Here is a 26,156-nt window from a genome sequence, read left to right on the forward strand (position 1 = left end):
AGTCAGTGGAAAACTGTGCAAAGAGGAAGAATCTAAGTATGGCATGGATTGACTGCAAAAAAGCATTTGATAGTATCCCACATCTATGGATAAAAGAGCCCTACATTGATCGACTACATTACAGTGACCATGAAACAGTGGCAGACCACTTTGCAATTAAGCCATGATAAAGGAAAAATTATTATTCTAGGGATAAAAATTCAGTGGGGGATATTCCAGGGTGACTCTCTGTCACCACTGCTATTCTGTCTTGCCCTTAACCCATTAAGCTGTCTACTTAACAGCTTTGGCCATGGCTATAATCTGGCTCCTTGAAAACAGTGTGTACAGACATTTAATCTTCTCTTTGTCAATGATTTAAAACTGTATAGCACATCAGATGAGGAACTGAAAGCACAACTGCAAGTTGTCAAAACTTTCTCAGATGATGTAAGTATGTCATTTGGTCTTGATAAATGTGTAAAAGCAACCTTCAAAGCAGGAAAACTGCAGAATCAAGAAAGCATCAGTTTGAGACAAGAATGTGATATAAAAGAACTTGAGCAAGAGGGAGTGTATAAATATTTGGGAATTGATGACGGATCAGCAATAAAACTTGAACAAATGTGAATAAAATGTAGTAAGGAATATTTTAGAAGACTTAGATTAATCATGAAAACAGTGTTGACATCTAGAAACAAAATTCAATCTATAAACCAATTTGCTCTTCCTGTCCTAACTTACAGTTTTGGAGTGATTGATTGGATCCAAAATGTGTTGGATAGACTAAACAGGAAAACAAGAAGGATGCTTCATGCTCACCAAATGATTTATAAAAATCAGTGCATACCAAGATTATATATTCCCTGTTCTGAAAGAGGTATGGGCCTCCTTTAAATTGATTACATGTATAGATTTGCAATCGTGGGACTGCATACATACCTGCTAACCTCACTAGACCCAAACATAGTAAAAGTTTTGAAACATAAAGTGAATAAATCTAAGATGATGTCTCTGTTTAGTCTAACAGAGGCATATCGGCGTCAAGCAGGAATAGAAATCAAACCAGAAGTAGATAAAAATCAGACAGCAACTGAATGTGCCAAAAAACAAAGAAAGAATATAAGGTGAAGGATCAGATGAGAAGGCAAGAAATGTGGAAAATTCATAAATATAGTTGCAAGTATAGAAAAGTTCTGGAAGAACCTCATGTTGATTAGGACTGAATGCAGGAATGGTTAAGGAGAGGCAAATTCAAACCAAGAGATGAAAGGTTAATATTGGCGGCCAAAAATAGTGGGCTAAGTACAGATTGGTTTACAAAGTCCATTGAAAATGTGGGAGAAACAGACAAATGTAGGTTTTGTAAAACAGAATTGGAAACAGTTGCACACCTAGTTGCTGTTTGTGACATACTGATGGCAGAAGGACTGTATTCTGAAAGGCATAATAATGTGGCAAAACTGTTGCATTGGGGATTGTGCAAACAATATGGTATTGAAGTGGGTGAAAATCACTGGAAACATGAGCCGCAAAGTGTCATAGAAAATGATGAAGTCTACATCACATAGGAGCACCCATTATCAGCAGTTCAAAAGACAGATGCTAGAAAACCAGATACAGTGGTCCATGAAAAGAAGACAAAAGTAGCATTGATCATTGAAATCGCCACACCCAGTGACTACAGTGTCTTGCACACAGAGAAACACAAAGTCATAAAATATTAGGATTTACAGGCAGAAATGAGAGCAATGTGGAAGAAAGATACCCAGATAGTTCCAATAGTAGTAGGAGCAACGGGTTTTATAAAAAAGAATTTGCAATTGTATTTGCATACGTTACCAGCACATGTAACCCTGGACAAATTGCAGAAGGAGTCATTACTGGACACATTGAGGGTGCTGCAAAGAGTACTTCTGCCTGCCATCAAAGACTGAAACAATACTAATTTCATGATCTTTAATCGTACCTTGAATTAGGAATGGTGTCCATTCCCATCATGGTATTAGAAACCCAAAAGTCTTGCAGAAATTAAAAACGATTGAAAATATATAAATGTACTTAATGAAATAAGTGTTTCACACAACTAAGCAATCTTTGACAGCATTATGCCATTACAGTGTCTTGTGTACAGAGAGGCACAAAGTCATAAAATATCAGGATTTGCAGGCAGAAACAAGAGCAATGTGGACAAAAGATACCCAGACAGTTCCAGTAGTAGTGGTAGGAGCAACAGGTCTTATGATCATATTTAGATATGTTACCGGCAAACATAACTCTGTACAAACTGTAGAAGGAGTCACTACTGGGCACATTGCGTGTGCTGCAAGGAGGACTTTTTGGCTGACATCAAAGATTGAAACAATACTAATTTCATGAACTTTAATCATACTTTAACTCATGAATGGTGTCCATTCCCATCATGGTATTAGAAACTCAAAAGATTTGGAGAAATTAAAGAGTGACTTTGCAATTTCCCATCCATTGGTCCAGATAGTGTTTGAAGATGGTCAGGGAAGAGTTCTGCTTCCTGTTAATAGGAAGCCTATTCCAGAGGACAGTGAATCTCTGGTACACATATCTGTCTCTCCAGCATGATCTATTCATGTCAGAAATGAGGTTTAGGTCTTTGGAGCAGGTAAGCTTCATACAGGTAGTTTTGTGAATATGCAACATTTCCATCAAGACTGGATCAGAGACTGCCTTGTAGGTCAGGCAGAGATCACCCTTCAGAAATTGGTAGGAAACTGTATACAGTGATAGGGCTTTTAATTGGTCTGCATATGACATGTTGGTTATACCCCATATTCTATTGGTGAGAAACCTGTGAGGATGCTCCAGTTGTTGCAGGTGCCAGGTGAAGTACATGTCAAAGGGTCAATTCTATTTGATTATTTGTCTGAAAAGGTCAGAGTACAGTGGTACTATGACATCCTTAGATCTGGATGCCATGCCCTTATTTATAAGCTGAGCCAAATAAAATGATTTCCTCACCACTGTGGAAACATGGTGGCCAAAGTTCAGATTACTATCTATCTGTGTACCCAGATCTCTCAAAACTGGGTCCACTGTTGGGGGGTGCTATCAATGTTGTAATTTGCAGGAATATTTGATTTCCCAAAGGGTATTATTATGCACTTCTTCACATAAAGTTGAGGCTATGGCTCTAACACCAATCATTTTTTCTGCGTCAGACATTTCTGTAGGATATCAACATCATTTGGGGATTCAGTGATTGCCCCCAACTTGAAGTCATCAGCAAACTTGGTCAGCTAAAGGTCATCTACATTTGCCTTGACATCTGAGAAGTATATCCCAAATAAGAGGGGGTCCAGCACTGAGCCATATGGTAGTCCACTGGTGATTGGTCTCTTGCCGGAAGTGGATTCCCCCACTCTAACAACACGCATCCTATCAGCAAGCCATTTGGCTATCCATCCAGTGACAGAGATTTATGCCCAATTTTGTGAGTTTATCTAATATACATGAATGCATTGATCAGGTAAAGGTAGGAGGTATTTCCCCTATTCATTACCTTGGTGACCTTCTCAAAGAAGTCCACCAAACTGAGCAGACAGGACCTGCCATTGATGAAGCCAAACTGTGTTGGGTCTAGAATCTGGACATTTTCTATGTCGTTAATCAGGTCCATGATTATCTTTTCCATTTCCCTATATATAAGGCTAGTCAAACTTATGGGTCAGTAGTTTTCTGGGTCAGTCGATGGTCCCCCCTTGTGCAGAGAGATTACTGATGTTGTCCACCACTCTATTGTGACAAAGTTTGGATACTGTGGTTAAATAGAGATCTGAGTGGGTCTGCTAGGTCATGTTTCAAGGTATTTAATAGGCACCCTAGGACTCCATCAGAGCCCATTGATGCCATGTTTATAGCTTTAGAGAGTGCAGTGACAACCTGTTCGTTTGTGATAATAGACAAAAGAATGATGGTGGTATTTCATGGGGAGTGACTGGAGGTGATGAGGGGGTAAAATCTGAGCTGAATTTATTGGCCAGCAGGTTTTCTATTTCTTCTGGCTGAGTATAGGTATTGCCATATACAGCTGACTCAGCACATTGTTGAGTGTTTCCCTCAAGATTTCAAACATAACTTAAACATTCTTTCAGGTTATCTATTGCTTTTGGAGACTATGTTAGTCTCATATTACGCTTTTAAAGACTTGACTAGTTCCCTGATTTGCTTGTTGAGATTAATTAGGGATTTTTTTTCTCTGTTGTGCACCCCCCACTTACTTCTAGACAGGAATTTCTTCCTTCTGTTGTGCAGTCTATTTATGCCAGGGGTCCACCAAGGTGGCTTGTGTTTCCAGCTAGACCTGGGTTTAGTCCGGCAACAGTTTCTATGCTGTTGTTTAAATGGTACACTTCCAGTGTCTCTGACGAAGACAAAAACACAGTAGTGTTCTCTTTTCAGATATCCACCTTCAACAGATTCTGTACATCAGTTGTCTCATGTCATGCAACGCAGTAATTTTAATTTCTGTTATTTGTTTCTTGAAATAATCATATATATATATATATATATATATATATATATATATATATATATGTACATTTTAGTCACAAGTGGAACATTTGCAAATAATTCAAGGTAAGCCACTGTCAAAGAAATAAAATTCCATGTTTCCCAGGTGCAGAGCTGTCTGCTTCTGTCATCTACTTCCTCAGTTGCTCTTGTCATGAATATTATATTGACGAGACCATATGTATAGAGTAGGATTATGTATACAAACATGTATGTGAGATAGCAAAGGCCATGCTAAACGTAGCCAAGATGCCACACGTTTTGCTGAATACCATTTATCATGTTTACTTTATTAACATTTAGAGGGATGATGACTTATTCACCTGTCATCCAATTTGCTATTATTCTGCTAACCATCTCCTCCCAGCATAAATTGCTTGCCTCAGACTACAATCCTAGTGGAACTTTTTCCAACAATTACTTTCCACTGCACTTTAGACTATGTCCTGCACACCTAAGCATACATATAAATTTCTCTTCCAGCTAATCTGTTTTCCCTATCTTTGATTTCCTTAACAATGTACTTTAGCCAATATTTATCTTGAAAAATAATACTTATACATATGTTTCCCACATTTAAATCATGCCATATATGACAATATCCATCCAGCCCTATCAGACAGTTTTAGCTACCTCCCTTGCTACTATGTCATGTGACTGTCTCCAACAACTATTTTCACCCCCCCAAAAAAAAACAGCTGCATGTTCAAAAATTACCAAATGGTTGCATTTAACCAAGTTACAGCACTACATCTCTAATTAAATCAGATTAAACCATAACCCATTATATTTCACTCCACCATTCCAGTCATCTTTTAGACTCTCCCTAATTATCTTTGCGTTTATACAAGTGGCATCAATAATAGTATTTATTAGCTAGAATAGTGGCTTTACCAAGACAATCATGACATTATGCCTCAGAAGTTTGGATAAAGCTTGATCTAACACTCCCAAACTCCATCTTCAGTCATTACATTCTCCACTACAATGACAGCTGGGCTCTTCGCAAAGAGGTGGGGTTTTTCTCCTAAATAACAAAAACAAATGGCCATGGACACAAATTTCATCTCTCTCTCTCTCTCTCTCTATATATATATATATATATATATATATATATATATATATATTGATCCCATTTGATCCAGTGAATTTACGTTTCATCGAAATGTAAATTCGCAACCTCACTTATGCAAAAGTGCATTTATTCGAAAATGCACTTTTGTGTAAAAACAGAAATAAAAATAATAACATCATAAAAAGTAAAGGAAACTGCTCAGGTGCAAAACCATGCAGAAAATAGCAAGCAGCATACAATGAGTCTCTTCAGACCAAAGTCATATAAATCACACCAAACAGCATACAACAAGTCTCTTCAGACCAGAAATATAAGACTAATCCAATCCAATGAAGCAAAATGCTGTTAACTTCTTTAAAACCAAATCTTTTATTAGCAGATATCTGGTAAGCGCTTTCGCCAAAGTGGCTTCTTCAAACCATAAGAGTATAAAGCAATTCAAGACACACCTTATATACCTTCAAGTACACCTTCAATTACTAATTAAGCCTAATGATGACATCATAATTAAAGCATCTACATTTAAAGTGAACAATCAAATAGTATTACAATACACTTTTACAAGTAGTAAAGGCAAAATATTTAAAACATTATTACTGCATAAAAATGGACATCACTTAAGCATCCTAAAGATATTATATAAATAATATCTTTAATTAATCCATCAATAAAACAATTTATTATAAAAATTAAAAAATGTTTAAAAAAACTATTTAAAATGAAACCTTCTGTTTTTTAAGAGCTGGTCTTAAAGGGACCTTATCATTAAGACCAGGGTGAATATGTGCTTGCAGTCTGATAATCCAGTTAGTTTCATTTCTTTCTGTATAATTCCTTAGGTCCCCTCCCTTCAAATTAGGTGTGTTAATATATAAAATTAAAAACTTAAAAGTATGTGAATCGTTGGTTTCTAAAACATGTTTAGACAAAGCATTGGTGTTTGACCGAATACGGATCTGATATAAGTGCTCCCTCATCCTGTCCTTAAGCCTTCTATCGGTTTTACCGACATAGAAGGCAGGGCAAGAAGAGCATAAAGCGAGATAAACTACATGTTCCGTATCACAACTAGCACTGACATCAAAGCTAAAAAATTGAGATGTATTGGGATGTATAAACATGTTCGATTCACATATAAATGTGCAAAAATTACACTTATTACATGGTTTGGTGCCTAAATGACTTCTATTTTCATGGAATTAGTATAACATAAGAGTCTATGTAAATTCTTCATGTTTTTAAATAAAAATTGTGGGTATTCACCCACAATTTCCCTAATATTAGGGTCAACTGTTAAAACATTCCAATGCTTACACAAGATGTCTCTTATTTGGAAGAAATCATGTGTGTAGAATAATGAGATTTTTTGTGTTGGTACATTGACATTGGTGGCATTGCTTTCTGCAGTATAATATTCATTGCCCTGCTCTGAAAAATAAGGGCATGCCCTATCTAATCTAAAGTTCTCTATACACTTAAAACCTATAGAAATTTTATCTTCTTTGTATTTCCTTGTTAATAATCTTTTATGGAGGGTTACCAATTCTGTTTCAAAACTACCTGGCATAGGGTTTAACCTAGATGCCCGGATTGCCTGACCTTTAATAATATTGGTAAAGACATATCTAGGATGCATACTTTCCCTGTGTAATAATGTATTTTTATAGCAAGGATTTCTGTATACACCTGTGTTAAGTTTACCATTGCTAAGGCGTTCAGTATGAACATCCAAGAAGGGGATACTACAAGTTGAGACTGTCAAAGTAAATTTCAAAAAACTAGTAAATGAATTGATTTCTTCAAAGAAACTATTCAACTCATCCTCACTACCATTCCAAAGAAGAAACAAATCATCCACAAAACGTCTATAAAATATGACATGTTTCTTCTAAGAGGGTGAAGGAAAAAACTTCTGCTTTTCTCACATAGCCATGACTAGGTTGGCGTAACTATTGGCACAAGATGTGCCCATGGCTACGCCATCTTTTTGAAGGAACAATTCATCATTAAAAAATAAAATATTGTTTTCTAACACTGTCTCTAATAACAGGCAGATCAAGCCTATCTTGTTGGCTACCATATCAGTGTAGTGCGACAAGTACTGCTGAATACTAACTATACCTAACTGGTTAGGAATATTAGTAAAAAGAGATTTAACATCCATTGTGACAAGCAGATAAGGGAGAGTATCAAGGAGATTTGCGGTTTCCTTATATAGGTCCAACAAAAACTGTTTGGAATCCCTTAGAATAAATGGATTTAAATCTACTACTGGTCTTAACATTGTTTCTACAAACACTGACAGGGGTTCAGTAACCCAACCTCTGCCTGCTGCAATGGGTCTCATTGGTGGATGTATGGGATCTTTATGTACTTTGGGTAATCCTTGTATAGTTGGAATCAATGGGTTTTCAACCCATAGAAAATTGTACATTTCAGATGTAATTGTACCACTTCTGTTCAAGTCATCTATGTGTTATACACCCTAAGAACATGTTCTTTTACAACATGCAAGACTATAGGTATATAAAAAGTAGAGTCACTCAGCATTTACTTCATATAACTATTATATACTTCTTTGTCTAACACTACTACTGGGCCACCTTTATCAGCTGGTCTGATTGAAATGTTTCTATCATTATAAGGTTATTTAGTGCCTTTTTCTCTCTAAAAGTTAAATTACCCTTCTTGGAATAAACAAAAGGTTTCTTTGATGTAGAGTAAATATCCTGTCAACCATTTTGCAAAAGGCATCCACTAATGGATGTAAACTAGGAATAAATACACTAGGTTTACGAAATTGTACAAGTCGTGTAATGCTAGCACCATTATTAAAAAGCAATTTTAATTGCAAATTACGAGCAAACAATTTAATATCTAAAATGGTGTCTATCATGTTACTATTGGTAGTAGGTATGAACGAAAGTCCTTTGTTTAGGACTTCTAACTCATACCTGTCTAAAGGCCTATGTGAAAGATTCAATACTAAGTTATTATCACTTTCTCCCACATTTTCTTCAAAGTGGGTTCTTTCAACTCTCCTCCCCTGCTCATAGAGCGACTTCTTCCTCTGTTGTGTATATTGGAAATTGGGAAAGGGGTAGGGTGTTCTACAATTCTGGGAGTATTAGAGTGTGGAAAAGTTTTTCTGCGAACTACTGGTTCACTATTTGGTGATGTATAAACAACAGGTAATTCAGAAATATACCTGCTTTGTTGAACAGGCTCAACATTATTAACTCCACCATCACAATTCTCTGAATTAACACTATTAGAAGCTTTAATAGCTGAATTAGATTCTAAGTTCAGATTTTCTTCCACTACAGAATTCACAGTACTATTAGTATCAACATTTAATTCCACATTCCTATTATTAACAACATCATGGACTTTAAAAGTATTTATACTATCTAAAGAGTTTTTACAACGATTAATAGTGGTAACACTTGTAGCATTTGAACCCAATGCATATGACAGACTGTTATTGTTGGTATTATTATTCTGCCTGTTAGTATTACCATACCTAGGCCAAGTGATGACTTGGCCATGTGAAAAATCGTATACATCTCTTTGGAGCTTATGTTTCTTCTGTTCTAATAATCGCTTTTCGAACAGAGAAACACTATCTACCAATCGATCAAATAATGGCACGAACAACAGTATCATTAAAGTTTTGATATAAGTCAATCTGTTGCTTTTTAATGAGTTATTGTAGTCTACTTTCTTCTGGTGCAAAAAACTCATTGAGAAGAGTCATGTAACTAATGCTCACCTCAGTGTTAAGCTGTTGCCAGTGATACAACAACTCAGGGTAAGTGTTTCCTGTTGTCAGCATCTTTAAGATTCTGAGCCCTCTGGGAATTATCCTTTTCTTAATGCATGCTTCAAAATGAAAGCGTTGCATCTGGAGTCTTTTCACTTTTAATAAATTAGTCTCCAGTGTTGAGAACGCTGCATTTAAAGCTTCAAAGTCAACGTTACTAGAAGGCTCCTCACTGCTAGTGGCCATGGCTTCAAAGTAGAGTAACGGATTGACGTCACCGATGACACAGTCCAAAAATCGGCTGCGAGGCATTTTATCTCTTGCAGCCCTATTAGGATTATAAGGTAACTCAACAAGGTTATCAGTAAGATCTGTCATGGTCATCCTGTGGTATCTCCAAAGAAAAAAATATAGAAATAATCCAAATAACAATGAGTATCACAGGAAAATGTACGCTCCTGAGCAGAAAGCACAGAAATAAAATCATAAAAAGTAAAGGAAACTGCTCAGGTGCAAAACCATGCAGAAAATAGCAAGCAGCATACAATGAGTCTCTTCAGACCAAAGTCATATAAATCACACCAAACAGCATACGACAAGTCTCTTCAGACCAGGAATATAAGACTAATCCAATCCAATGAAGCAAAATGCTGTTAACTTCTTTAAAACCAAATCTTTTATTAGCAGATATCTGGTAAGCGCCAAAGTGGCTTCTTCAAACCATAAGAGTATAAAGCAGTTCAAGACACACCTTATATACCTTCAAGTACACCTTCAATTACTAATTAAGCCTAATGATGACATCATAATTAAAGCATATACATTTAAAGTGAACAATCAAATAGTATTACAATACACCTTTACAAGTAGTAAAGGCAAAATATTTAAAACATTATTACTGCATAAAAATGGACATCACTTAAGCATCCTAAAGATATTATATAAATAATATCTTTAATTAATCCATCAATAAAACAATTTATTATAAAAAATAAAAAATGTTTAAAAAACTATTTAAAATGAAGCCTTCTGTTTTTAAGAGCTGGTCTTAAAGGGTCATTAAGACGAGGGTGAATATGTGCTTGCAGTCTGATAATCCAGTTAGTTTCATTTCAGAAATAAAAATAAAAAATAAAAAAAAAAAACAGAAAAGAAATAAAAACATGCAGTTTGCATGTAATGCTAGTTGTACATTGTTTAGAGTTGATGTACAACTAAGCAAACTATTGCTGAGATCGTGGTACAGTGGGGATAAGGGAATATTCCCTTTTCCCCACTGTATTGAGATCTCAGAGTGAGAATATTAAAGTAGGGGGCGTGCAGGGGGGCAAATGTGTTTAGTGTGGTTTTTTTTTTTTTGGTTTAGGTTTTATTTTTGTTTTTATACGAAACTGCATTTTTGAAAAAATGCACTTTCATGTAAGTGAGATCACGAATTTACATTTCGATGAAACATAAATTCGCTGGATCAAAGTAGATCCACACAAATAGATAGATAGATAGATAGATAGATAGATAGATAGATAGATAGATATAGATATATAGATATATACACACATATAATAAGTGTGTGTGTGTGTGTGTGTGTGTGTGTGTGTGTGTGTGTGTGTGTGTGTGTGTGTGTGTGTGTGTGTATACATATATAGAACTTTGTCAAAGCCTTCACTGGAGTTATCTGTAGCCATTTCATCTTCTGGTTTATAATAGTTTATTTTTTTCAGTATTAATAATTTATTGTTGTTCTCTTAGATAGCATACCACAGTTACTTCCTTTAATAACCATGGCAACAGCTAGCTTTTTATTCAAGTAACAACTAGTCTTCATTCCAGCCTTAATATTACTTTTGTCTTCATTTTTCCCATACTCCATCAGTTCTTTATTTAACTTCCTATTGTTACTAAAACCCTACATCTTAAAACCCAACATTACTGCCCTTGATGATAATAGTATAAACTTCCTTTCCCAGGCTAGATCCCACCATACCCAATTCCTTTCCATCCTTGACATAGCATATGTAATACTATCCATTATATAACCCAACATCTCTAATAGCAACCATTCCTGTTAGAAAAACACCCATAAACACTTACACATTTTGCACGCTCACTCCCAGATTAGATTAACATTTCTTTCTATTGGTGGCTCAGATGCCATAAGGCACCCACCCTCATTATGTGTCATTCTTTCACCTCCTCAGAAGAACCTCTTCTCTTTCATTCTGTTGTCCTTATTAATGGGTTTCCTTTAGATATATTCACAGATATTAACAATGCCTTTGATTCTATGAAAAATAATTTCTTTTTCATGCAAAATATTATCTTTGCTGTCATGTCTTGAAAGGTACAAGGTAGCCACATGTAAATAATGGGAAAAGACATGACATAAGAACACTAATAATTCTCATTCAAGCATCTAAAAATCTCGAGTATGAATGCAGAATCACAGCTAAACTTCTAAAGTATTCCTACTTTTAACAAAGCAGCATATTTGTTTCAGTAAGCAGAAGCTATTCTGAAAAATATCAAGAACAGTATTTTAGCAAAAACACAACACTTAATGCTATATCAATACATCTGTCAAACTAAACTTTTTCCATAAATACTGCCAGTTTTGTGTGCTCATATTTCCTTATCATTATCAGCTATATATCTTCCTCTCTTTTTCCCAAATCCACACCATCTCAATTTCCTCAGTTTTTGACGTACCTAGTTTAATGGTCCTAGCTCTGTGGCATAGCAGGATGATGCCCTGATTATGAATCAGATGACCCAAGACTGATTAGAGGCTTGCAAGTGGCAGTGGTCAACATTAGCTTGCCAATTTTGGAAAGAAGGAGGTGATCAATCCTGTTATAAAGCTGGCATCTACTGCAGAAGAGTTGCATGGTATACAGTATATGGACCATGAGTGAATGCTTGACTCTGCCAAGTTGCATTTGCAAGGTAACCTTCATAGGGTATGTATGAAAATGTGTGCACCTACAGAGAAAGGTATATCAGGACACACAAATGCACATATACATGTCAGGTAAGGTCCAAATCAGCAAATACCCTGATGGTTGCCTAGATAATGGTTTCTTGTGATTAGCTCTCAGCCCTCTGGAGAACAAATGAGTTGCTCAACCACATGAGAGCTCATGATTGCCAAGCAGAAGGATAAATTAATATGCAAACAAATTCCAGAGTCAACTCATTCCTTACTTTACTTTTCCATGTGTGAATCATTTAATATTTATTTATCCTTAGTTGACTAGGTTAGTCCCACTGGGCTAGTATCCTCTTTTCAGGGATACCCAGCGTGATATTAATACTACTAGAAGGAATTTGGCCAAAGCATCAAGGAATGTCCCCTACTTGCTATGAGAGTGCTTGTTCTGTTCCTAGCACAGTGGTGGCTGGATGAACATCACTCAAGGATATCCAAGATGGCAAATAGCACAGAAGTGAATGCCAGTTCAGTATCTGAAGCTTTAAAAGATTCTGAGGAGCTGTTTCAGCAGAGTTTGTTTGGTTCATTGTAAGCAAACATTCAAAAACAATGATAGATCTGTTATTATAACTCTCCAGTCAGAAGGGTATCAGAAGCTATTTGGAAAGAAGATTTTCAAACAAAGAAATCATATGCTGGGACTGTTAAAGAAACTGCAGGGAGAGTCATGAGAGATGAACAGAGGAAAGGAAATGTCAAAAATCAAAATAAATTTATGGTGAGAATTCAGAACAAAGAGGAAAAAATGGACAGAAATGATATTTGGGATAATTTAATAGTCCCATTGGAAATGATGACCCAAAAGGTAAGAGCTTTTAATCTTATTCATAAAGAAACATTTTTGTGACATTATTTTTGAGACCGGTACTGTTCATGAAAGTTTATTTGGGAGTATGAACAGAAAAAGAACTGTAATCCATGGAATTCACATGTGTTTAAAGCATTTCACAGAGAAACAAAAAAAGAAAATACATGTTCAATTTTGAACTGAATTAAAAAAATAGACTTTAAGGAGACATTTAAACAAACTTTGTAAAGAAATTATGAGCATTAGTAAAAATCTATAATAACAGAGGATTATGGACTGGTGAATGAGACTACCATATTGTACTGAAAGTGGAGAAAGAAAGAAATGTTCTTATCCCTAGTATGATAAATGTAGAGGCTAATAGTGGTGCTGTAAAATATGGGGACAAATAAAAAGAAACATTCTTTTTCTGTGGGAAAGAGAGTATTTGATAAATAACTGTGATAAGAAGAACTGTTATATTTGTAGGGAAATTGGCTATGATGCAAAAAAAAGTATGGGCTATGATGCAAAAAAAGTATGAATTTGAATGCTATAAGTGTAACAAAACTGGGCATTTATGGATGGATTGTAATCTAGAGAAAAAAATATAAAAAAGAAGAAAACAAAAGTGAGGACAGTGTACAAAGAGAAAAAATAGATATTTTAATTCTGGTTTGAGAGGAAAATAGAAAAACAAGGGAAATGATATTAGGAATTTATTTTTTTAATTTATAAGATATGGTAATTTAAAGATTTGGAATAATAATTTGTGGACCTATAGCTGAGGTATATATGAGATGGAAATAGATTATTTTGTTATAGCACAAGTTTTAAATATGGTTAAAGGCGAGACACTTGTAACAGGCTTTTCAGATCGCTCAGCAATACGGATAGAAATACAAGAAAATAATGAGCATATCAGACTGGGAAAAGGAATACAAAGAATAAATAAGAAATTATGGGATGAAAATGGAAAAAAAAAGAAATATGCATTTGTGGAAAGATCACACCCCCATTAGAGTATGTTATAAAAACTAATCTGAGTGGTGGGTAGCTTTGGAAGAAAAATATTAAAAATGTTTTTTGTTGTTTTTTTTAGAATGGCAGTCAGATATAAGAAAAGCAGACAAAACAAATTATAAAACAATGAGTATTTATGCTTTAAAGGACTTGGAAAGGAACAATAGAGAATATTATCTGACAGAATGGAGAATTTATGAAAAGAATCAAGAGAAAATGAAAGAATTATTATTTAAGCACCGTTATTATTTACAAGGTAAAAAGAAGAGGAATCAGCTTATTTGAGTAGCACAGTTAAAGAAAATACTAGTACAATGAGAAAACTGAAAGATGATAGAGGAGAAGTAAGAGGATCTCAAGAACAAATTATAAATATAATAAATTATGTAAAGAAAATGTTTCAAACTACAAAAGGAATGGCATGTAAAAAAATGACAGAACAAGAACATAAGGAATTGGAAAATGAGATTCCCTTATATGAATTAGATAAGGCACTTACAAAAGTTAATTTATAGTCAGTTTCAAGATCATATGGAACTGGATACCAATTTTATAAGACTTTTCCAGATTTGCAGAAAAAATGCTTCTTAAAAGTTATGAATAAGATGCATTTGTAAATCTAATTGAACATCTATATAAAGGGGCATTGGCTTACATTAAGATAGGAACATATGTCTCACAAAAAATACCCATTTAAAAAGGTACAAAACAAGGGTGTCCACTCTCTTCACTATTATTTACTTTAATAATGGAGCCTTGGGCTAATTTGATCAGAAACAGTACTGATATAGAAGGATTTGATATAGATGAAAATACAATATCTAAAATTCAACTTTTTGCAGATGATGTTTTAATTACATCAGCTGGATCTAACTCTTCTATGCAGTCCTTATTTGATAAAATGATGGATTTTAAAAATATCTCTGGTTTAATATTCAATGAAGAAAAAACTAAAATATTACCAATATACACACAAAAAATGTCCTCATTAATGATTTTAACAAATATATACCCAACTCAGGTCATATAACTTACTTAGGTATAATATTAACTAAAGATATCAAATCTATTATACATAATAATTATAGTACCTGTCTTCTTAATATACAAAATCTTTTCAATAGCTGGAACAATATGTTTTTTACCATGGAAGAGAGACTCACAATTATTAAAATGATAGTATTCCCTAAGATATTATACTTAATACAATCAATAATACTCCCACCTACAAAAATAATTATTAAGAAATTGAATTCACTAATGTTACATTTCTTATGGGCACCTAATAGACCTAGGATTGCATTAAAGAAACATACTAATAGCTGGTCTCAAGGGGGCATTTCATTTCCAGACTTTAATCTATATACTATCTCTTCTATTATAAAAGTTATTACTTTGTTAATAGATCAGTCATATGTTGCAAGATGGAAAGATTACTGGGAACTAATTAGCATTCACTTCATGAAAATCTCTTTAATACATAAAAATATTATTGTAAATAACCCCATGTTATGGTTACTAAAAGAATTTTGTACTTCATCCATTACACCAAAATATGTAGTTAGTTGCCCATTAAACATTATTATCAGTTATCGTAATTTTATATTCATGCATCCTAAGTATAAGGAATGGAATTTTATTCTATTCCCTATAATGTATACACAAGGTATGCTTTTGTCAACCACCTCTGAAAGAACTCTTTAGTCACAGAGAATGATCTAAAGTATTGGTATCAGTTGCTGTCTGATAATAAAGTAAAAAATTTAGACTTCTTAAAGCAAGAATTTGATTTGAGATAAACATGTTGGTTAGAAATTCAGACTTTTAGACAACATCTTATTAATAAAATTGATTTAATGTCTTTAACAGTTAAAGAATCTGTTCCAATACTGATTGATTACTTGATATTAAATTTACAACATAGAGTTTCTGATAAAGGTAAGCTCTCATACATACATAAAATTATCAGAGAAGAAACTCATTACAGTTCAGATACCTATTGGAATTATTTCATTTCCATTAATGGTGAATCACCAAAACAACAATTTAAACAATATATATTGGAATCTGCTTATAAAACTACTTCTTCCATTAATTGGAGACTTTTTACTTGGAAATTTTTACATAGATCCTTTTATACACCTTTAATGATGAATAAAATAAATAATAAAGACAACTTATGTAAAAGATGTAATGTAGAAATAAATGCTGATTGGGCACATATGTTTTATGACTGTATAAAATTGAAGGAATATTGGAAGTTAATCAACCTTTTCACAGATAATTTCATTGTTTCTAAATCACTTATATTATTTAACACACCTGTTCCTAAATGTGTTAAAAAAGTTAAACTTCCCTTATTATGGTCTATTCTAGCAGTGGCTAGAAAAATAATAACCAGAAATTGGATTTCAGATACCCCTCCTTCATTTAATGAATTTAAAAATGTTATGACTGAAGTGTGTCATATGGAATTGATGACAATAAAATCAAGAACTACTAGAAAAACATCTTATTATTTTATATGGGATACTTTACAAAATCTGTTAAAAAAATCTTAGTCTCAATAGCATGACATTATAGTTTAATCAATTGATTTGATTTGTAGTGGATGTCTTTGTAAATACTTTGGTTATTTTATTGAATGTTATAACCAGTTCTATTTTAATTGCTTGTATAAAATTGTTATGATATTTATTTTGTATGTTAAAAACAATAAACTTGTTTAAAAAAAAGTTATGAATGAGTGGTTAAATTAAGGTTTTACTGTATGTATGAAGATTTATGTTGTGGTATACTTAAATCTGTGTGGAAAAAAGAAAATAAAAATAAAATGGAAAATTGTAGACCTATAGTATTGAACAATGCAGATTATAAGGTTTTTATGAAAATAACTCAGAAGAGAATGGAAAGTTAAATGAAAAGTATTATGGAAGATAGTATATATAATTTAAAGGGAAATGATATCAATATTATTCATAGTAAGGGAAATTGTGGATGATATTATAAACAGGACCACTGAGACCAAGATTATGATAGGAGATTTAAATAAAGCATTTGATACAGTATAAAATCAACTTTTGTGGACAATTATGGAAAAGTATAAAATTAGCAAAGAAAATAAAGAATGCATGTTCTACATATAATAAAAATAAATTAAGAATTTTAGTGAATGGATGGTTAAGCAAAGAAGCAGATATAAAGAATAGCATACATCGGGGATGTCCTATGAGTAGTATATTATTTGCCTGAGTTATGAATGCATTAGTCAAACATGTAAATTTGCACCTGAGATGTGCTATTCATATTACTAATAAAGGAATACAAATTCCAGTCATGGTTAACTATGCAGATGATATATTGATTACATGAAACAAAGTCTGGATGAAAGAAGTTATATATTATATGCATCATTATTTAGCATTACTTTAAATAAAAAGTAAAGGACTGAATGATATAGTAAAGATAAGAAGACTTTCTTTCTTGATGAAGGAAATCTATGTTAGGAATAAGATTTGGGGAAAAATGTAAGTGAGGAACAATGGAATGGAATAGTAGATGAAATAAATGAGCTTTATTGTTTTTGGAAAACATACAAGCTATCATTTAATTAAAAAGGTTTATTTGATTAATTCAGTTATACTGGGAATGATTGTGTCTATATGTTTCCAATAATCTATAAAAAGAAATACTACAAGTATTTTTTCTCTTATATGGGGTTCAGTACTGAATCCAGTGAAGAGAGGGGTCTTATACGTGGACAAAGAAGATGGGAGTTTAGGATTAATAAATCCAATTGTTTGTGCTGCTTCTTTGAATTTGAATATTGTTTTGGTTAAATGATAAAAATGAAAAGTTAGTAGTAAATTTACTAAAATACAAATATAAACAGCACTTGGATATATTAAAAATTAAAAAGAAGAAAAAGCTGTTTATATGAAGTAATGAGATGTTATCAACAAAAAATCTTTTATGGAAAATAAAATTGATGAAATAGAAAATGAGTGGAAAGTGTGGTATAAAAATATCATGATACAATATCATTATGTTTATCCTTGGGCTGAGCTAGCAAATGAAAAATTAAAGGTATAAAAGTATGAAAAACATGGTGTAATAAGCAAGTACAATGTCAAGATTTTTATGGAGATTAACCATTAATAAATTGCCAGCAAAGGGAAATATACAATATAACAAAATCAGTAAAAAAGTTTGTATATATATTGTGGTAAAGAAGAAGCTACATAACATGTTTTCTTAAAATGTATAAGTTTGCAACATTGTGGGAAAAATTGTGTAAAAAATATTTGAAAAAAACAAAGGAGATAAATGAAATAAATATGGATATAATTATGCATGGATATAATAGTCATTAAAATAAGGAATATGTTACTAAAATAAATAAAATATAGAAGTTTAACATAATAATAATGAAAAGTAAGATATCTATGACTGTATAAAAATAATGGAAAGAATGGAAATATGTACACTGTATAAATCTGTAAATATGTAAATAGTATTGTATATATTTTTTTTAAATACAAAATCCCTACCCTTTTCAATAGGTGCCATAGCCATAGGATCTTTTATGTCCACCTGAGCTACCATGAACTCAAGCAAATGTGCCTTAGTTTAACATCTTATCCAAAGGATGGCACAGTCAAAAGTGCAGCACCCCTGCCCTCTTTTATGCTCCATTGCAGTCTCAGTAATTAATCTACTTGGTGTAGGAATAGAACCCAAAGCCTTCTGCAGCAAAAGCAAGTGTGCTACTTGTTGTGCCACTGACACTGACCTTACTGTTTTCTTGTGGCCAGCATAACCATAGCAGACATCCTATCTCTTCTCAATCAACTCTTGTTTCATACTCAACTTAGAAAAATGCACTTCACTCTACTAAAAAGCTCAGTCATTGCTTATAAGGTCCTAATTTAAGGTAATTCCAAAAATGTGCCTCCAGTTGCATATGTCTTCCCCAAAACTTCTCCAAAAAGCACTTAAGACCCCTGGAAACACCAAATGTAGTCTCTTTATGGGGTATACATGTATTTGTGAATGCACTTCCATTCAAATATGACATTTTCCTGGAGTATTCTTTATTAGAAGAAACTGAAGGCATTATTTATTAGTTAAGATCTTTTTTAAATACAGGAAATATTGGCATTTAAGGTTAGTGTGCAATAAAATTAAAAATAAAATGTTTATTTTGGAATGAATTGGCACACAAGAGCAGGGTTTATATAAACGGCATGTGATATATATTTTTTTAGGTTTACTGGGGCATACTATATTTTGTGTGTGTATCTATACTACATTTGCAGAACATGACAAAAAGAAATTTTGGAGAACCACTGGAGCAGATTTATTGAAAGGAAAAAAAATTCAAAAAAGGGGCGTTTCTATTAAAAAGGAAACTGTTGCACAAAATGGTAAAGGGCTTCAGAGAAGAGCGAATACTATAATGAGACTCTGGATTTTACCATATATAGGGGGAAATGGCAGGTACCAGCCTCCTTCAGTACAGAGGAAAGAAATGGCAAGGTACATATAATATGGACTTTCACGGACTTTACATTGGATTGACATTAGTGTCAATGTCAGTGGCACAGCAGGTAGCACACTCAGCTTTGATACAGAAGGCTTTGGGCTGTATTCCCACATAAGGCAAATGGATCGCTGACATTGCAGTATAGCACTGGGGGCTACTGTACTCCTCAGTATGTTGTCTTTTGGAGGAGGTGTCAAACTGAGGTCCCATTTGCTTGAGTTGGTGATAACTTAGTCAGATGTAAAAGATTCCATGGCACTTATCAAAAATAAGAGTAGTATAAGTACCCTGATGCCCTGGCTAAATTTCTCCTGGTAGTAAAAATACCACCTTGGGTCTCCTCTGAAAAGAGTCTACTAACCTAGCAGAACTAACATAGTCAACAAAGGATAAATAAAATATCTGAAACATCCTCAATCCAGAGGCCTCCCTGTTACCACACAGAACTTGATTCTAAAAATCTGGAATAATCTCCTCATGCAAAAAATGATCTCAGTCCAATTTTAAAATAATATCAACTTCCTCTCATGCTTCACTTAGAGATTCATAACCTCTACTCACATTTCTTTTTCTGAATGTAGAATATGGCATTACAAGTGAAGTAACCCAAATCTCGTCATCCACTGGTAGGGCTTTCAATATTTCATTACCCTTAGACACTAGAGAACCATATGTAAACTACTTCCAATGGCTCCAAGAGCAACCAGTGGTCATCTCTGTCTAGCTCCTCTCATCAAAGAAAACCTTTCAGACAACTCTTTATTGACTTTTATTCTAGCAACTGGGTGGCACAGTGCCACAGTGCATAATGTTATCAACTCACAGCAAGAGGTGTCCTGGTTTGATTCACTGCTGGAGTGCCTTCTGTGCGTTGTTTGCATGTGCTCCCTGTGTTCACATGGGTTTCCTCTGGATGCTCCAGTTTTCTCCCATATTTCCAAGACATGCAGTAGGTGGATTAGACCCTCTAAACTGGCTATAGCTGTGAGTGTGCATGTGAGTGTGTGGTATGGAAGATCAACTTCAGCAAGGCTAGCCACCTGGTGGTGTAAACATTGCCTCTAGATGATTGTCACTTGTGAAGTGACACCCCAACCCCATGTGCAAAAATGAGAAAAAGGATCTGTGGATGGATAAGTAGATGTATGGATTCAAGCAACTGTCCATACATACATACCCATGACCAACTAACAAAACCCCACTGAAAGTCCAAAGTCTTCCAAAACCATTTACAAAAAATTATACCTCATCCTATCAAAAATCTTTTCTGCATCCACACTAACAGCCAGCAGTGAGGTATCCATAGAATGAGCTTCCTCAATTAATATGAGAGTTCAGATATTACAGACAAAAGTTTGTCTGCCTGAAATCAATCCACACTGATCCAAATGCACCAAAAAGGGTGTACACCCCACAAGTCTTCTAACCAGAATCCTCGCAAAAAACATCTAATCTTAATTCAAAATTGATATTGACCTATAAGCACTCAGACGTAGCACATTCTTCCTTTATTTGTAGAGGACTTTTACCACCACCTCCCTCCAGGATCTAGGAATCTTCTTTAATTTAGAAATCTTATTCAGTAATGTCAACAAAACTTACATTCATTCCCTCCCAGCTGATATAACTCCAGTGTAATGTGAGCTAGGCCTGGAGATTTTTTCCTTTGAAGTCAGTTGATAAACCAACACAAGCTTTTCCTTACCAGCTCTGGCAACCAGTACATCACCACAGAAACGCTTTAATTGAGGCAAAGTAAGCCAGCTTAAAAACGCATCCAGTCTGTCACTTACTCAAGAGGCTTTGGTTCTTCAAAGAACAGCTATTGAAACAGAAACTTCTGATCTCTCCCGAAATACTGCCTGGGGTCTGTTTGATCTCCCCAACAACTACGGATCTAATATTCATTATGAAATCCTACAACTAGGCTTTATGCTACAGTCATAAAGCCAGTTGCTTCATAGCATTGCCCCCTGCCTCCAACTTTGTTGTCCCCAACATACAGGTCCTAAACTCAACTTCTGACTGTAAACTCCTTCGAATCTCAGGTTTACAGCTCTCCATGTCCTTAACCACTGAATCATCCCTCTTTTCCTGCCTAGCCTGCAGCACCTCAACCCAGTCTTGCAAATAGACTCACAGTTCCCTTCCTCTTCCTTTTCACACTATTTGTGAAACTTAGCAGACCTATTTTCTAAGATCATTTAAACATCTCCTCATTTCCAATTAAATCCATTCTCCCATAGTTTAAAGACCTCCACCAATTTTCCAAATGTTGAATATTCCATTCCCTAACCCCTCTGTTACCTATAAAGGAAGTACTAAATCTTCAATGTTTCAAGACTGACCTCTTGCCTACTTAACCTCCACAGTCAGAGCAGCATCGTCCAATAGCACATTAGGCAAAACCTCAAACTTCTTAACCTGATGCTTATGTTCTCCTAGTAATAAGATTTTGTCAGTCTTGGAGTAGCTGTCATAACTAGACAAGTAATGAGTGACCAAGTTCCCTCTTTGAATGCAACCCTTGGACAGATCCACCATTTCCAAGTTATCACACTACAATAGAAAGTGCCTCCCCAATTGGATAATCTTCAGGAGCCTCAGGCCTATATGCACATTTTTCATTTCTGTCACTATATTCTATTCAGCATACAAGCATACCTTCATAAAATTCAATTACAGTTTCCAACATCTTCCAAATATCCAACCAAGCCTCCTCTGGTGGAAAATAGACCAAAGCTATTGTTAATTTTGGCCCTGCCACTTCATCCCATAGTTGTCACCAGTCTAGCCTCAGAATATCGCAACCTGATCTCAGCTTTATAAAAATTAAACTTCACTACCTAGATATTACTGCTTCCCTTTTCTGAGCATTTGGGAAAGTGGTAAAGGTTTCAACTACATACTGACCCCACTGCAGTTTCCTCATCTACATCTCTCACTCAGGTGCATCTCCAGCAGTCAAAACTGTTTGAGGGGAGATGACATTAATCTGAGCAAATACCTTTTTGAACATTTAACTGGGCTAACTAACCCATTTACATTCCACAATAACAAAGAGATACAGCCCAAAAGTAAAATAAACAGCACTCTCCCACCATTCTGTAAATTGCAAAATGGACTAGTCCTCTCATCAGAAAGATTGTTGCTCAAGATAGGCTCCTTCAATTCTCCTTTACCCAGGAAACTGGATTTGCCCCAGACCTCATTTCCCCTCCCTATGACTACTAACACTTCCCACCTTTTGAGCAGCATCATGAAAAAACATGGCTTGTCCTGCTGCCTCCTCTGGACAGAACACAATAGTACCAGCCTGTAACTCTTGCAACACCATCAAGGAAAATTCTATTTCAACATGCCATTATGCTTGGATATAAGATTTTTATCAAATTTCATTGTCCCCCAGTTATGTACCAAGCAAATATAAAGCAGTACAGTTTCCAGTAGAAAAGTGAATTACAGTACATAAAAATGTAAACATATTTACAGCTTTCAAAACTCAAATGCTAAATGCAACATTAGCAGACATCCCTCCCCCCCAAAACACATAGCCCCTCTTGTAACAATCAATATTATCAAATATTTTGAATAGTCTTTTGAGATAAAGGCAAAGCACACATTTTCAGATTGCTCTACTTTCATAGGTAATCATAACCTTGGTTGACAACTGAAAAGAATACATAGCACAATATTCCCCTCAGCCTCTTCATACAAAAAAGGCCTGTCATCCGAACAGTAGCATATTCATAAACAAGCAATTAACAAGTATGCAGGTGCAAACATATTCCCAAACATTTCATTAAACACAAGAGACAAAAATACAGTAATTCTGCCTCTCTTTGGGAAACTTTTTCTCTTAACTGTAACTTTCTTTGAAACAGTGGAAATGGATCCTGGACAGATCTAATCTCCATCACTGCAGAAGATGCACAATCACCGATGACTGCTTATTCCGTCTCATTGCTTAGACTACTGGCCTCATCCTTAATGGCCTGAACAGCATCCTCTGTTTCAAGGAATGCCTTAAGCCCCAGCAGGAATGAGACCTTGAAAAATGCAGGGTAAAGTGGGGGAAGTGTAACTTGTACTCCTGGCACAAAAACACAGCAGGGAAGAACTTGGCCTGCCTATGACTAGTCTTCCATACTATTGTCCTGTTCACAAAAAAACTTATAGTCACCATAAAACAGCTTCTCTTCAAGTGCCATAAAGCAGGCATCATCTTCTCCTTTTGCAGCTAAGAGGCAAAATGAACAATCAGCTCCTGTGGCTTTTTATGGGCTGAGGGAAGACCCAGCACAAATGTCTTACAAGTTCTTTCCAAATCAATCTCCTCTTCCCTCAAACCTGATCATTTTGCAAACTGCTAGTTGCAGAAACTAAAGTGTCCCTGGTCTCAGCTTGCTTAGGAATCAAACATTAATTGAAGATTCTTAGATATATCCACCAGACCACCACTACTGCCTTTGTGTTCCTTACCATCCCACTGCAGCTATGTCAGGGCATCCATGTAGTTTGGGAACATTTATTTATTTATGTTTGATTCAGTCTACTTAAGACCCTGCACTCACAAATTGATGTATTTCTCTCACTTCTTTTCCATTTTTGCTAGTTTGGAAATAACCAAGTTGATACCCATGTGCTCTGTCTCCCATACATTCAGATTCATCCCTACAACAGGATATGTCCCTTCTTCTCATTGTACTGATGGAACTCAACATGGGCCAGTAGTCCACGTAGTGAGAGGGGAGGAATTGGTTGATGAAAATGAAATAAACTCCTCTAGATCCCCGATGTTGCTCATGGAAGTTTGAATTTTTTCCTCCAAAAGGCTATTGCTGCCTGTTTCATCTATCTCATCTTCCAAGAGAAACACCACTACTTTCCTTGAAAATATCAACAACAGCTGCAAAATACTTAAACATCACAAATAACTTAGCTGGAGGGATGGAAGTACAGTTCCAATGCTTCTTAACACAAGCCAGCCATACCAGAAGTCCTATGCAATTTTGTTTTTTACTGATATATGCAATCCTTATTAGAAAGGATGGAAAGAAAAAGCTAACTCATGTATTATTTCATCATATCAGCATAAGACTTTTCAAAAAGAGGTTCTGTATATTTGTAAGGAACTGAGAATACATGGGTTTAGCAACGTTATGTGTTTTGGAAGAATCTTGTACATCTCTCTGATGGTGGAATTAGTAAATAGTAAAAGCGCAAGAAAAATAGAAGAAAGAGAATAGACACTTATAGGTTGTCTTTTAAATCTTTCTTATGTTATTTATATTAATTATTTGCTGCTAGCAATCGAGACCGTAAAAAGACATAAGTACAGATTCATAAAACATTGCCATACCAAGCAAGTTTCCACAATGGGCGGCCATGAGCAGGGTGTGTGCAATTCAGAAAACATAGCTGCAGATGCGACCAGCCAGAATAACATAGCTGATCATGCTATATGCTAATAAACTCATAAGGAAGCTGTGTATATGCTAATGAGCTAAAAAATGACAGAATGTCGTGAAGGGCCGATCTTGTCTCCTGAACCTGATTGACTTCTTTGAATCAGTCTCCAGAGCTGTGGACGAGGGTAAGGAGGTCCACACAGCCTATCTGGACCTTGCCAAGGCCTTTGACACCATCCCCCACTCTGGAGTCATAGATAAACTTACTAAGCTGGGCATAAATCCCTATGTCACTCGATGGGTTGCCAACTGGCTTACTGACAGAACCCAGACTGTAAAAGTAGCCGACTCCAAATCCAGCTCCAGACAGGTGACCAGTGGAGTACCTCAGGGTTCAGTCCTGGGACCGCTCTTGTTTGGCATCTACTTCTCTAAAGTACAGGCCAACACTAAGGGACTCTGGCTAACAAAGTTTGCAGATGGCTCCAAACTGGGAGCCATTATTGAATCCCCAAATTATGTGGATAGTCTACAGAAACAGATGCTTGATGCCAGAGCCATGGGCTCAAGCTTAATGCCAAGAAATGTATAGTTATCCCCTTTGGGAAAAACCATGTACCCATGAATTACCACATAGGTGGCAGAAAACTAAACACCGAAATTGTGATGAGAGACTTAGGGACACAGGTGGACAGTGGTCTCACCTTCGATAACCACATCGCCACAACAGTCAGGAAATCCTTCTATGTGCACAGCTCATCACTAAGGACTTTTCATCCAGAAAAAAGGAGGTCATTGTCCCACTGTACTCATCCCTCATTAGACCCATTACAGAGTAAAATGCCCCATTTGGTATGTACCTCACAAGACATCTGCAACAGTTGGAAAGGCCACAGAAATACCTCACTAAAAGAATCACAGGCCTAAAGCAGATGCCTATGCTGACCGTCTAAAAAACTCCAGCTGTACTCTGTGGCTCGTCTACTCAGAGGTGATCTCTGCTTAACATACAAGGCCATGTCAAACCCTGAGCTGTTGG

The sequence above is a fragment of the Protopterus annectens genome, chromosome 1.part2 (genome assembly GCF_019279795.1).
Source record: "Protopterus annectens isolate FY-2018-M chromosome 1.part2, PAN1.0, whole genome shotgun sequence".
Classification (NCBI taxonomy): domain Eukaryota; kingdom Metazoa; phylum Chordata; order Ceratodontiformes; family Protopteridae; genus Protopterus; species Protopterus annectens.